Source organism: Natator depressus, chromosome 14 (genome assembly GCF_965152275.1).
Source record: "Natator depressus isolate rNatDep1 chromosome 14, rNatDep2.hap1, whole genome shotgun sequence".
NCBI lineage: Eukaryota > Metazoa > Chordata > Testudines > Cheloniidae > Natator > Natator depressus.
Genome location: NC_134247.1, coordinates 14,144,161 through 14,158,837, shown reverse-complemented (window position 1 = coordinate 14,158,837; position 14,677 = coordinate 14,144,161).

Here is a 14,677-nt window from a genome sequence, read left to right as displayed (position 1 = left end):
CTCGACTGGAGTGCAGCTGCTTTCAAAAACGTGGGGAACATTCAGAATCACACCAATTTATTTTTCTCTTGCTGATCTGTCTGTCAGGCAAAGGGAACTGTAAGGAATCCTTCCCCTGGAGGGGTGTGGCTTGATGTCTGCATGGACGGAGGTGGGCTTTTTTTATGCCATGCATCGGTGTGAGCATGTGCCCTCTTAGCAAGGGATTTACAGAGCCCCAGTCAGGTAAATCAAGCGTGTCTCTTCCCCACCCCGCCCCTTCTCCAGTAAACACACGTGTCAAAATGCCGGGGTAGTGACTGGGAACTTGTGGGCCCTGCACTTGTTCTCCTACCTGAGCCTACGGCCAGTTAAATACAACAAAATGAAATTAGCTCAGGGAACTAATGTGCAGACAAATTCAGTGCTGTGAAGGAAAAGTACAGGATTAATACGAGCCTCTAGGATTTATGGGACATGGAATTAAATAATCATCGCTGGCAATTGAACTCTGGCTGAGGGCAGAGGGCCTGAGCTCTCTGCCTGCTCTAGCCTATGTTCCTTTCTCCAGGCTGTGCTGCACTCCCTCCCCTACGACCTGAAACAGGAGTAAACAGCACTTCATTAACTGCCCTTGGGTACAGCTACTGAGCCAGAAGAAGGTACACACACACTGAAGCCAAGAGGAGATGTTCTGTTTGGTATTGTTTGCTAGGTTCCCAAGCAGGGTTGTTGTCTTCCTGCCAGATCTCCCCACCATGCTCCCAGGAGCAGCCGCCAGAGTCTTCTGACCTGAAACTGCCGACGTTTCATTTTTCGTTAAAAATCAATTGCACTGGGGGTTGCAGCCAGCTGAAGTGATTATTTGTACTGGCCACTCAAGGTTCTTTTCCTGGGCAAGGGTGCAGAGCTGCTCGGGCCAGGCAGAGGGGAAAAGGGTAGCAGCGCCTGGGTGAACCTCTGCCCCTACTGAAGTGACTGACTAAACCCCATGAGCGGTGGGATTTGTTCTGGCTTCAGGTTTTTTGAAGTACAGGATGTGCTGGAGAGGTTACAGCCCTGCTGCCTGTGGCCCGGTTCTCAGCTGTCCGGGGCCCAGAGAAGAGGTGGCAGGGGCCCCCTGAGAATACCCTTGGGCCAGAAGGCTTTGCCAGCCCCTGGTGCAGGAGGCGGAGCAGGAGCAGAATAGGCTGTGCTGTTGCTATCATCTCTGGCCGGGGGCCCTGGGAAGCTGAGTGAGAGAGAGCAGCTGTGAGGGCCTGGTCACAGGATCAAGAGACTGCCAAGGTCTCTCAAAGATGCTTTTCTCCTGTTCCCGCCTGAGAGAGCAGAGCAGAATAACCGTCAATCAATCCCTGCAAGTCTGTTGCCCCTCAGAACAAGTTGACTATAAGCACCCTCTACTCTGCTGATAGGTCACTATCCTGCCTGGAGGGGACATCCACCTAGCTATGCTCCTTCATGCCTTGGCCTCTGGTGAAACCACCCACCAGAGCCATGGCAGGGGCTGGCCCTTGGAGCTGTGGACACATGGGAATGGGAGTGACAGCACTTTGGTTCTGTACATGGTACCAAGGGGAGCCTGGGGTTGGTGCTGTGCTATGAAAGGTGATCAACCAGGCATCAGCTGGTAATGAGACTCACAGGTATAGAATGTAAGTCCAGAATGGACCATCAGATCACCTAGTATGACCGCCTGGTATCGCAGGCCACTAAACCCCACCCAGCAGCTGCACACTAAACCCAACAACTGTACCTAGACCACAGCAGACTAGCCTATTAGGTGCCACAGGGCTGTTGGCGCACCTCTCTGCAGCCGGATGAGGCTCAAGACTGTCTCTCTAAAAACCCCAGCCCCTGACCCTGGCACGCCTTACAGTCATTCTGACACAGTAGAGGCAGCCAGCCTGAAGAAGACAGGGCACGAGAGAACAGGACGGTGGCGCTAGCCAGCACGTTGCTGCGGGGAAGGAGGAGGCGCTGCTGGCTGCCCAGCTCAGAGGGAATTATGCCAATCAAATCTTGTGGTCACAAGGGCCAGGGTTGCTGTGGCAGTGTCGTCACTGGATAAATAGGATGCCAGCCTGAGCAGCTTATAATAGTGTCAGGCTGACGCATGGTGACTTTGCAGGGCTAGACCATGGCGCTGTTAAGGGGGCTACTGCTAGCCGGCTTGTGTGAGCCGGCCTTACCAAAATGAGTCGTGCTGCTGAAGGCGCTGGTCTACTCACATGCGTAAAGGTAGCAGGCCCACACCAAAGATGCTCGCCCGTATACTGGCATTCTTCCGAGCTGGTACTAGAGTGCACAGCAGCCCGCCCTGCAGCTGCCACCTTTGCCACCATCTCCCCCCAAAAGAGGCACTTAGAAGCTGGGTGGTAACTGGGAAGCATTTCAGCACGTCGAGGTGGGGCAGGGGCAAACCCTTTGCATGGCTGAGGCTGGTCAGTGCCAACCCCTGGCTAAGCAAGGTGAGGGTAACCCCTGCCAGTAATGCCCCCCATCCCCCCCCACACACACAGACACACGAATGGCTTAACACACCCTGCATGGAGAAATGCTGGCATGGTAAATGGGGGGGGGGTGTGGGGTGTGTCTCAGAGAACTCAGGAATTCAGGGACATCTTCCACAGACATCAAGGCAACCCGCCCCCCTCCCCAACTAGAGTAGCCAGGCCATCAACTCCATACAGGTCACGGGGGGCAGGAAGCTGAGGAAAAGGGCATGGGACAGCATGTAGATAGAGACTAGCACACACAGACACAAATGCTAACATACATGGGTGGGCAGGGATCTTAGGCCAGGGGAGGCTAAGCCTTCCCTAACCCAGGCCGCGGCCCTGCCAATGCGCCTCCCCGAGGCCCTGCTCTCGTGGCTCCTCTCTCCTGAACCCGGTTGGGGGGGGGAAGGAGTCGGGCCAGCAGCCCAGGGGCCAGGCTGGCTGGGGTGGGTAGGCCAGGGTTCCCCTGGCTGTGGTGATAGGCGCTCAGGGCTCCAGGGGTGGGATGTCTTGGGGCTCGAGGGGGGTGGCAGCCTCCCCAAAGGGAGGGTTCATGTGCCGCCCATGTTAATTTTCGTCTATGTGCTAAAGTCCAGAGCCTCAAAGGTATTTAAAGAACTCCCGCCCCCCCCGCCCTTGTCCGTTGAGTTCGAATACCTTGGGGCGTTGATACTGCACTACGGCTTATTGCTAATTCATCTTATTCTTATACTGACCCACGGGGTCTAGTTCTGCCTGGCTCACCGCGCTGGAAAATAGGTCCTAGGCTATGAGAGCAACAAGGCAGGTGAGGTCATCGCTTTCGCTGGCAGGGAATGAGACAAGCTTTCGGGTACACACAGAGCTCTTCCTCAAAGTGCTGGAACAGGTGCCCTGGGGGCCTTCGTTTTCCTCGCCTTCCTGCCACTTCTCCCAGCCTCTCCCATGCACTGAAATAAGCAGTTCACCCTCAAGAGCCACACTCACCCCATGGGCTTTGCACGTCAACCACCCCTTGACCGGCAATGGGGTTTGGCGTGCACAGCCCACAGCTGCCATGGGCCCGGGGCGTTTAATGGAGTCTCGCCTTCAGTCGATTGTGGACCTCCCTCGCCCCAGTATATTCCATTAGTCCAGTTCTCAGCCCTGTTGGGAACATTTCGCCCAGCGTCTGGTTTAAATCATTTTTTGTTAACGGTCAGGGCTGTTACGCCGCATTCTCATGGGCGGCAGGTGACGTTTCCCCTTGGGGAGACTAGGCCTGGTGCCCTACTTCTTCCAGTCAAGGCCCCCACCTCTTCTGGCTGAGGCCATGCCCCCGACCCTCCGTGGGGGAAAGGGGCTGAGCGCTCAGGCCCTCCCCCCGCCATGTCTCCGGCCGGGGCAGGGGGTTAGTGGAGATGGGGTGCTGAGAGCTCAGCTCGGCCAGGGTCGAGCTATCAGCCTCAGCCAGGACCATGCCGGAGCGCTCGGCCCTGGCTGGAGCCCCTCCTCCCACAGCCCCACCCCTGTTCCACCCACAGCCTCACCCCACTCCACCTGTCCCCACCCCCCCCCGAGGCCCTGTTCACTCATTCCGCTGCCCCCCCCCCCCCCCCGACCCCAGCTGCAGCCCCGTGACCGGAAAAGCTCTGTGCCCCCACTGTGGCCACAGGGCTGTGGTGGGGAGCGAGCGCTCCTGAGGCCATGGCAGGCAGAGATTTTTCCAAGGGCTCCAACTCCACCATTGCCCACTCTCCTGGCAGCGCAAGGTTTGGGGAGGCTTTGCCTCTGCTACACCCTGCCTATGCGCGATCTAGGATTCCCTTCGCCACCTGGACTTATTCCCACCTCTTCGTACTGCAGCGTGGTCTTGCTTTTCCCCCCCCTTCCCCACTTCTGTGCTCTTGTCTTCTAGATCTATAGCTTACACCCCGCCCCCTTGCCTGCCTCTGTGCAGCCACCTCACATTGCACCATGGGCTCTGTCAGAGCTTCCAGCTGTGCAGCAGCTTCATAAAGTCCGTGGAGCGGAAGGATCCTACCTTCCAGGGCTCGTTGGCTGATACATCAGGGGTGATCTATTAGGTTATTCCTCGCTTAATGGGAACATCTTCCTCCTCCACGATTAGCCTGTTCCCTCAGTTAGGAGATGAGAGAGAAAGAGACTCACATGCTGCTAGGAAAGCAGAGGGGACTCTGTGACCTGGGAGTAAAAGGAAGGGGTCGATGGAGTCATACGATGCCAGGAACAGCACAAGTTTTGCCAAGGATCAGGTGTATTTATTGAGTCCAATAGGTGTCCTTGTAGCTACTGCCCCATTGAGAACTACTGCCTTTCAAAGGCTAGCCAAGCGTCTCCCAAGGGCATTGTCCCTGCGGATATGTCAGGAGGTAGGGTCCAAGCCCTAAGTCTTTTCAAACACGGTTCAGCAGCATCTGGTTAGCTAAATGGGTGCATTCCCAGTGGATAACCCAGGGCCTCGCCTTCAGGCCACGTTGTCTATTTAAGAGTAGCCCTGAGGCTAGTTTGAGGCCTCCTAGAGAAATCCCAGCCCTGGAATGGAAAGCTGATGCCAGCTCACTCTGACACATAGGCAAAGTGCTGTCAGCTGTGTGGTGGGGTGAACACCGGAGAGAGACCAGCCGGAGAGAACAGAGAAGACTGACTCCGGAGGAGTGCGAGGCTCCAGTGCTACTCTACACAGGTTCTTGTTCTGTACTCATCCCTTCCAGGAAACCGTAGTGAACGGCTGGTGGGTGTTTGTTCTCCCAGCCTTTCCTCAGAGGGGGCAGCAGGCACAGTGGTTGTAGTGGTGTTTTGGTTTTTAAATATACACAGGATAGGGCAGGAAGTGACAAATACTGCATCCAGCTGAAAACTACAGGGAGCATAGATGAAGGCGGAATGTAATGTGCTGTACTGGAACTCAGCCAGGTCATCAGAGTTGACACTCCTACTCTTACAAACCATCATAGGTTCTCCAGTGACCACACATGGTCAGGACCTCCAGCCTGAGGCTCATCTTCTCTCCTCCAGCAGGAGACTAGGGCTAGTCTGGGCACTTGGCTCATTGTGGACTCAGGGAGAAGGCGGCTGGGTAGTGAATCATCAGCTCCACTGTCTCCAGCAGCTGGATGGTCCTGATAGGGTTTTCCTGCAAGTACGAACCCAGCTCAATGCCTGCGTGAACAGATGACATGTTCACTTTGAGCATGTGTGTGACCCAACTAAGTAACCTACTCTCTCTCCTGGCAATTTAGTAATTCACCCAACACAGCCGATGGGACTGGTTTCTTCCAAGAAAACACTGTTTCACTCTCGGTCCTCCAAGGAAACCTCCAGCAAAACAGGGAAGCTAGGACTTAACATTCCTGCTATTTCTAAGCTCTAAAACAAATAAATAAATGAAGTTTTTGGTTCTTCTTTAGTCAACTCGATTTATCTCCCCTCCCCCCATGTCACTTCTTGCCATGATCTAAACTGATGCTAGTGAGTAGGAAGTGCCTCAAAGCTGGGAACAAAATATATCTGGTGGGACGAGGCGTTGGGATGCTAAATAGTGACTATGGTTTTCATTTGTTACAATCCATCATTCTGCCTCAGAGAACTTCTGAACAAAACACCAGGCACCTGTTTCCGTGGCACTCACCGCAGCTGCGTCCCCTCCCCTGTGGCTTGGTACAAAGGGTTAACTCACCCTGCAAGCTGTCTGGACAAACGCCTGGGGCCCACCAGAGCCCACTGATGCCCAGGTGGCTCCAGAGAGGCACAAGGGGCGTGCCTCAGCGGAAGAGCTCGAAGTGAGGGAAGAGGCGCACATGCCTAATGGCCTCCTTGCCGATGGTGCTGGGAAACAATCCAAAGATGGGCCGACTACACTGCAAACAAAGCAGGAAATAACTGAGCCAAACAGGAATGGCCCAGAGTGGTGAGAGAAGAGCCAGGTGGTTAATTCCAATGACTGAGTGCTAACAACTAGAGGTGGGCCCATGTCCCAGTCTTTGGATGTAGGGCCAAATGTTCCCCAAATTTATAGGGGGCAGGGACTCAGTATTTTGGATTGGCCCATATCAGAGAAGGGTCTGAGAATAAAATTCAAGGTTTACAGCCCTGGGAGGAAATGGGTTTGCAGCAAGGTCTAAAACCAAGTATCTCCCACCCTTTCCATTTCCCTGGACTCCTGAATGGGTGCCTCAGCCCCACTGGGCCATTTCCCACCAGTGCCCGATGGTTAATCCGTGTTACTTACCTACTGCTGCAGTTCTCTTAACTCCTTCCAAACAGCTCAGTGCGGGAGAGGGGAGCATGCTACAGCCAGGAAGGGAATACGTACAAATCAGAATGATTATTTTAAAACACAGGGGCACATGGGTCGCATCAGGCCATTGGCCCAGCCAGCTCTTGTGGCGAGGAGCACGTCTAGCATCAGCTAAATACCGAAAGCATCTATTCAGCCAAGCACTTGAACACCTGCTTAACTGGACACGGGAGACTAATCCATCCCCCTCAAGGCTTGTTTAAGACCCTGCAGAATTACTCACGTGCTTAAGGACGCGCTCAACGTTTTGTGCTTTGCTGAGCCACAGTCTAATACATCTTCTCCCAGGGGCGTCTAGCAGGTCCTGGCAGGGGGATGGACTCAAGGAGCTAATAAGTAGATTTCCCCCCATCACTCAGCTCTAGGGTCCTAGCTGTAGCCAGAATCTGATATGTCCATGGATGGGGCGCTCCCCCTGGTAATGCCCTTCCAGCCGGATTCAAAGCCCACAACAGTCTTTTGATTGACTTCTATGGGCTTTGGATCAGGGGCCTAGACAGCGGTTTAGCACTGCAGCTGAAGGGGAAGGGGAAGGTTCCTCCCTGACACCCCCCACTCCCCCCCATCTTCAAAGTAGCCGCTGAAAACCTTTAATTGCACGTCTCTTACAACTCACACCCAAGCCAAATGGATTTGCATTGTATTTTATTCATTAGGCGTTGTTCCGGGGCTCAGGCCGCGGCTGCCGCAGGCCAAACCCTGCTTGCCATTACACCGGAGTGAAACCAGAATCATGCTGTGGAGCTCAGGCGGACGATGCTGGGTTTGCCTGGGTACCAGCCAGGAGATTTTTCTTTCCATGGCACTAAACACCTTGGAGATCAGAGAAAAAGTAGCCCTGCCCCCAAGCCACGGCAGCTGAGAGCTCTACCCACTGTGGCCACGGCCCTCACCACAACTGACTTCCAGCAGTGCCGACTTGGCTACAGCTCCCGCTTCCCCAGGCAGCTGGCTTGTTGTGGTGGCGACAGAGTGGTAACGAAGGGCTGGGGCTGGAGCTGGAGCAACACTAGGGTCATTTGCATATCTTATTTATATGCTAATTGGGCCTGAAAGAGCAGCTTGTTTCCAGGTCCTCCTGTCCTTGTGCGTTCGTGATCATTAGATTCATCTGGGTGAGGATAGGCGCGGATGAGAGCAGCAGCTCCGGTCCCTGCAGGCCCGCTTGTTTCCTGGGAGAGCAGTGACGGGCAATTTTCTTGAACCCCCCATGTCCCTTAATGGGTTTTATTTCAAATTAATGACTCACCAGGCTACCAAGGAGCCCCTGTGAGCGCTGGACGAAGAGACGGCTGCCCACAGTGCTCACTGCGCATGTGAATTCACTGGTTAGCGTGGCAGGAAATCCCTACCTCATTAATTCACATTGAAGGCAGCTGGCCTTATGGGTAAGGCACTGGACTGAGACTTCAGAGATCTGAGTGCAGGTCCCTTCTCTGCTACAGACTCCCTGTGTGACCCTGAGCAAGTCACTTCACCTGTCTGACCCTCAGTTCCCCATCTTCGAAGCAGGGACGGTGAGATACCATCTCAGCCGCATTGTGTGTGTGTGTCTCGTCTATTTCGATTGCAAGCCAGTCAGGACAGGGGCTGGAGTAAGGCACAGAGGCTCCAGCAGTCACATGAGGAAATGAGGCTCTCAGCTCCCATGCAATAGGAAGTTTCCACCCAGCTGGGTGGGAAAGAAAAGCTTGAAAATGTGACCCGAGTGTAACTGATACAGTGCGCTTGAGACAACAGCTCTGAGAGGCACAAACTACCCCTTCATGTCAAGGGGTGGGGAATAAACCACAAGACTCACTGCTCTGGGGAGTCCCTTCACCAGCAGCCCAGCAGGGGACTCCAAGGTATGTCCATACCACACCCTAAGCCCAGGTTCCAACTCAGGTTCAAGCCCAATCCCCCACTTTGTCCACACACACATCAGGCTGACTCAGGTCAGCAAGCACCCAGGTCCCAGGACTCTGCTGGGGTGGGGGATGGGCCAGAGCCTGAGTCCTGCTGTGAATCGGGTCCAAGCCCTGTCATTTTGCTGTGTGGACATAGCTCAAGCCATAGACCCAAGTCAGAAGGGCTGCACAGACGTGGTAGCAGTTTTGAGACCAGGGTCCATCCATCATAAGCCCAGGTTTACAACGCAATGTGGACGCTTAAGCGGGGGGTTGGAAACACGGAGTCCACAACCCTGCGTCCCAGGGTTTACAGCGTAGTGTAGACATATCCAAGGTGGCAGGAGAAGAGAGCAATGGGCGCAGGCAGATATGCCCTGGCTGCTGTCTGTGCCTCGCCAGGCAGGGAGAGAGAGAGGACCTGGTACTCTCAAGGGGCACTGATTCCTTTTTGCTGCTCTTGGGGGGAGGAGGAGGATGGGGAGCAGACTCCCCCGCTCCAATCACTGCTCCTGCCATCTGCCTCTTCAGGTGGGGATGGGGCCATGGCACAGGGATGGCCCATGCGTTCCGGCCCCGGATTGCATGAACCTAGTCCCGCACTGTCTTACTCTGTGTTTGCAAACACAACAGGGACGTGAGCCCAGCTGGCCCCACCGTAATACTAAGAGTCAATGAACACTTGGCTGTTCTAGGGGCTTAGGAACCTGTTGGTTTAAAAGGGAGATTTGGGTGCGAGGGGCCCATAGGACAAAACCTCGGGCAGGGCTGCTTTTCCAGCACTGCAAAGCCACGTGACCACAGGCAAGCCTCTCCGCCCCCTTTGCAAACAGAGGATCGGGTACCAGTCAGGTGACTTCCATGACTGCTGGCTTGCAGTATTCATGGCAGGGACGTGGCCGCACAGGAGAATCCAGCCCCTTTTGTGCTGGCTCCTGCACCCAAGCAATTCTTTCAAGGGGGCACAGTAGCACTGCCCCCCTTGTGCAAAGTGCTTTGAGATCCTCGGCTATTGTGTAATTATCCTAGTGAGCTGGGCCAAACCAAAGCCTCCCATTGAAGGGATGAAGGATGAGGAGACTGCCTGAGCCACCAGCAGGCACCGACAGCGAGCACCTGGCAAGACATCAGGGCAATAACAGGGGGCCATATCACGCCCTGGATGTGCCAAGAGAACTCCCCAGTCACAGCAGAGCATTCCAGTTAAACAGTGAGGGCAGGACACAGGACTCGGCGCTCTTAGGTACTGGCTTTTGAGGGCGGCATGGGGCAGAAGGTTTGAAACACCCCCTGCCTACAGGGCCCTTGCCTCTCCCCTCACTCACATCCTGAACCAGCTCTGCAGCATCTCCCCCCACCAGCGGCTCCCAAACTCTTTTGGCTCACTGCCTCCCCTTAAAACATTGATAGCGGAAGGCGAGTTTCTCCTTGTGCACATTTCTTTTAGGCCTTAAGTGACTTAAGTATTTATGTGCTCGCAGTGAGACACATGTTGAAGCACGGTCCCCGGAGGAAATCAGGAGAGAAGGGAGCCTGGCCAGGGAAGTCCAGGTGGAAGCGCAAGAGGACATGAGGTTAGGAACTGGTCAGGAATTTTTCAGCAACATGGATTTGTTGGAAGATGCTGAGTTGTTGGAACCAAAACTTTTTGCAGGAATGTTCCCGTTTCAACAAAGTTTTCACTGGGAGAGGTGTCTCAGGACCTGCCTGGGAGTTCTGGCCAAATGCAGAGACCCACCCAGAATAGGCTGGTAGTCAGGGTATGCACCCGAGATGAGGGAGACCTAGGGTCAAACCCCAGGTCTGCCTGATTCAGAGCAGCACTTGAACCTGGAACATGTTATTTATTCCAGGGGTGTGCATGTGTGTGTCTTTTTTCACAAAGTAACTTCAAAATGGGTCTGTTTTGTCTTGATACAAAATGGGAAACCCACTGGAGCGCAAGGGGACTTGGGCAGCTAGTGAGCACAAAAGGACAGGGAGAGAGAGCTCAGAGGTGAGGGGAAAGGAGTCTTGGTTGAAAGCTTTAACTAGGCACAGGGCAGCTTCAGCTCCAATCTCCCTTGATCCCAGGTTATGGGTTCCCTCCAAGCCAGAGAGCTAGGCTAGTTCCACTGCAGCCCCTGGCCTCTCTGGAGAGTCTTTCCCAGAGGGGTCCCCCGGGCTGGTCCCAGAACAAAACTCCTTCCTCTTGGTTTAGGGATGTCACACCTCTCCCTTCATTAGGCTGTGCCACAAATCAGGCAGTGCTCCCCCGGCTCTGGACTCCAGTCCGGGTTCTACAGACCCTCCCTCAGTGCTTGGACTTACCCAGCTTGGTTGAGGCACCCCAGAGCCCTTTCTCTTAGGGGTGGGCTGTGATTCAGGCAGGCTTCCCCAGCCCCCCCCTTTCTCCCCTTCAGGTTCTGATTCCTGTACCAGGGAGCCACTTTCCTAACTGGCTGCTCCCTTGTAATTCTCTTCTCTTGAGAGGTTTCAGAGTAGCATGGAGCCTGTTGACATTCAGCCTTTTGTCCTTTCTGCTCCAAGCTCTAGGGAAATGGTTGCTAAGCACGATGATGCTGCCTCACGTGGACACAGATTCTTATGTTGGTTTGTGCCCAAGTGATGACTGGGGTCATACAGGGCTCTATGTTGAGTCATCTACATCAGTGTTCCCCAACGACCGGTCCGTGGATGAGTGCCGGTCCCTGAGCTCTCCCTGATACAGTTTAAGAAGGCAGCAAGCTGGTCCCATGTATCGAAAAGTTTGAGAAACACTGGTCCACTGCTACCAGGAGCGGAGGGAGTTCTGCATCTAGCAAAGGGTGCTGAGCACATTGCAAGACTGACCCCTGTCTATGTACAGGGACATCTCAAGAGGAACTCTTGCCAAGCCTCAAGATCAGGGAGGCTTGGTGTCTGCAGTGAGTCGGGGCAAGGCAGCACTGCAGCCCACAGCTGATTTGATCGGTGGAGGCAGGCAACTTGCTGAGCGTGGCCCGCATTACTTCACTAGGGAGGAAGATGAAGGATTCGGGCTGGAAGACATAAGAACATCAGGCAGGCCCGGGGGGAGAGCATGGCTGCTGGAGGCTGGAGTGGGAGGAAGATGATGTTTAAGGAATCCCCTGGGATTCATTTAGCCTCATGCTCCCTTGGTTCTTTACCATTAAGTGCAGAAGCAGCTCAAATCTCCACTACACCATCCCATGCACCCCTCGGTGTAAAAGCATCGCTTAGGTCCAGATCCTTAAAAGGTATTTAGGTGGCTAGCTCCCACTGAAATCAATAGGAACTAATCACCTAAATACCTTTGAGAATTTGGGCTTTAATAAATGCTCCATTATAAATCGGCCTTCACCCCAGAACCATCGTTTTGAGCCATGTCTCCTCCTGGTGGTAGGGAACGTACACACCGTCTCTACCTCCATCCCCACTGCTGCGAGACTCCAGGGAGAGGAGGCAGTGAAGGGTGCAGCATTTCCAGTATGCTGGGGCTGCAGGTGCAGTGGCAACTGTCCTGAGTGCAGCGGGGCTCCCCAACTGACTCCCCCAGGCACACGGCGAAGCTCAATCCTGAAGAACCCCATGGAGCATGGACTTGGGGTCAAAGCTCAGCTGGGCTTTTGAAAGGGAGAGTTGTTTCAGGATTGTGTTGTCCCGCCATGCTACAAATTGGATTTTCCTGCGCTGACCTCTGCTGTTGGCAGCGCAAAACCTGCCAGTGCCAAGGAACAGAGTCATTAGTATAAGGACCAAAAATCCTCTGCCCTGGACTTCACGTCATTATCTCTAGCTCGAAGCAACTCGGATTCCTAACAGCCTCCACGGATGTGTTTCAAACCGACAGCTGGCGGAAGGCTGTCGCCTAGCGCCCCCTGCTGAAGCTGTGTGGCACGCTCACCCCCACGCCATGCAGCTCTTCATCAGCAATCATTCCTTGCCCCACTAGGGGGCCTCTCGCGTGAGGCGCGCACAGTGTTTCACACATGAATTAAAGCATGCAGCACCCTGGTGCGCTCAGCGTCACCAGCCTCCACGTTACGGATGGCACCAGGTTAGTGACTTTCCCAAGGTCACGCAGCAAGTCAGTGACAGAGCTGACCACAGGAATCCAGCTAATGGTCCTTTCCCCAAGCGGCTTACCTAGAATCTACCCTGGGCAACTACAGAAATCCAGCCCAACTGGAACAAACTAGACCATCCAGAAAGAATCCTTGGAAAGGAAAGAATCTGGACTGGATTTCTGTATCCACATGGCTGAGGTTCTGCTCCACTGGCCAGCTGCGAGTTGCGAGACAACGGTGCATGGAGAACATTGCAGCACTTTTGCGGCGCAGCCACACAACGGGTCACACGGGAAAAGCCGTCTCTGTAAGCTGCTGCCTCACTGGAAACCATTTCTTTTTTAATATTGGTTCCCATGCCTCTAAAATCTTTAATCACCACCATGCAGTTGTCACTGACCCTGAAGGCAATTCATAAAACTCATTCCTAGAGTCATCTATTTGAGATGCTGGTTCCAGAGAAAATGAACAGCGCCCCCCCCACCCCCATTTTCTGCAAAAGTTCATTAGCAACAAAGAAATTGAAAAATAAAAAAAACCCCACAAACTAAATAAAAGCACTGAAAATGCAGGATGCTGCCTGGGACTGAAACCCCGAGGTACCGACATTTACAGCCTTGGTTTAATCATCCTGCGTCAACAGGAGGTGAGGTTCGTTCAGTTAGATACCCAGGAACCTCTTGGTTCAAGAACACACACACAGGCCAACACCACCCCTGGAGCCAACAGCCCCAGCTGCAGCCTGCAGAGAGGAATCATGATGCTTTTGGCCACCCAAGGTAAGTCTACATGGGGGGGGGGGAGAGGGGGGGAGAAATAAAAGGTGCATTCTTAATGCGGGTTAACTAACTCAGGTTAAAATAAGAGTGAAGACACAGCAATCCAGCTTTTAATTGGAGTTAGCAGCTTGAAAAGCAGAGTCACATCCTATCTTCACTGTTATTTTAACCCGAGTTAAGAACACTTTTTTTTTTTGGGTACAGTGTAGACGACTCCAGCTCCAGCTGAGGCAGAGAGATGAAAGGTCATATTTGGTCAGTGGCAGAGCCAGAAATAGAACCCAGGAGTCCCTAGCATGCCAGTCCCTTCTTGTAATCATGGGAGTATACTTCTCTCCTAGTTTTGAAAAGTTAAGGGGTAAAGCCAATACTTTTTTATTAACATTCTCTATAAACTATTTGTTCAGGGTCAAAAATCCATACCAACAACTCTTAAAGGGGATGAGCATCCTTGATTCTTACAGCTACAGCACCTTGGACTGGGTTTCCAACAAACTCTTTAAACTAACTTTAATGCAAGAAATGAAATGAGAGAAAACAGAAGAATGTTTGTGTTTCAATTAAAACTCACTGGACAATTCAGAAGGTACTAGCTGACCTTGGACAAATATTGAAATTTCGATTAAGGATGCTGCTTAAGTGATCTAAGGGTTTATTTGCATTAAAAAAATCTAATTAAAGCACTGCTTGGAAAAGTCAGAATCCCTGTCCATGCATACAGATGCCATTTGAGCCAAAGGCAGGTTGACACTGCTGTAGTTTCAGAAGCCCTTGGGACTGTAGGCCTCTGAGCAGTTCTTAGAATGAGCTCAGATTAGACCATCTTTTATCACAGAGACCCTGGGAGAGTTTCAGAGAGTCAGCATTGCCTCCAAAAAAAAGGGCTGTGATAATATCTTTTTCCTATTGACCCTGGGACCAAGGCCTCTGCATGTTAGACTGAAATGTATGTTTCGTGGGCAGGAGATGTTAAGAGGGGCTTGGCAGTGACGAGCCAAAGCACAGTAAATGGCCCAACTTGATGATCACTTTAGATAAGCTATTACCAGCAGGAGAGTGGGATGGGAGGAGGTATTGTTTCATGGTCTCTGTGTATATAATGTCTTCTGCAGTTTCCACTGAATGCATCCGATGAAGTGAGCTGTAGCTCACGAAAGCTCATGCTCAAATAAATTGGTTAGTCTCTAAGGTGCCACAAGTC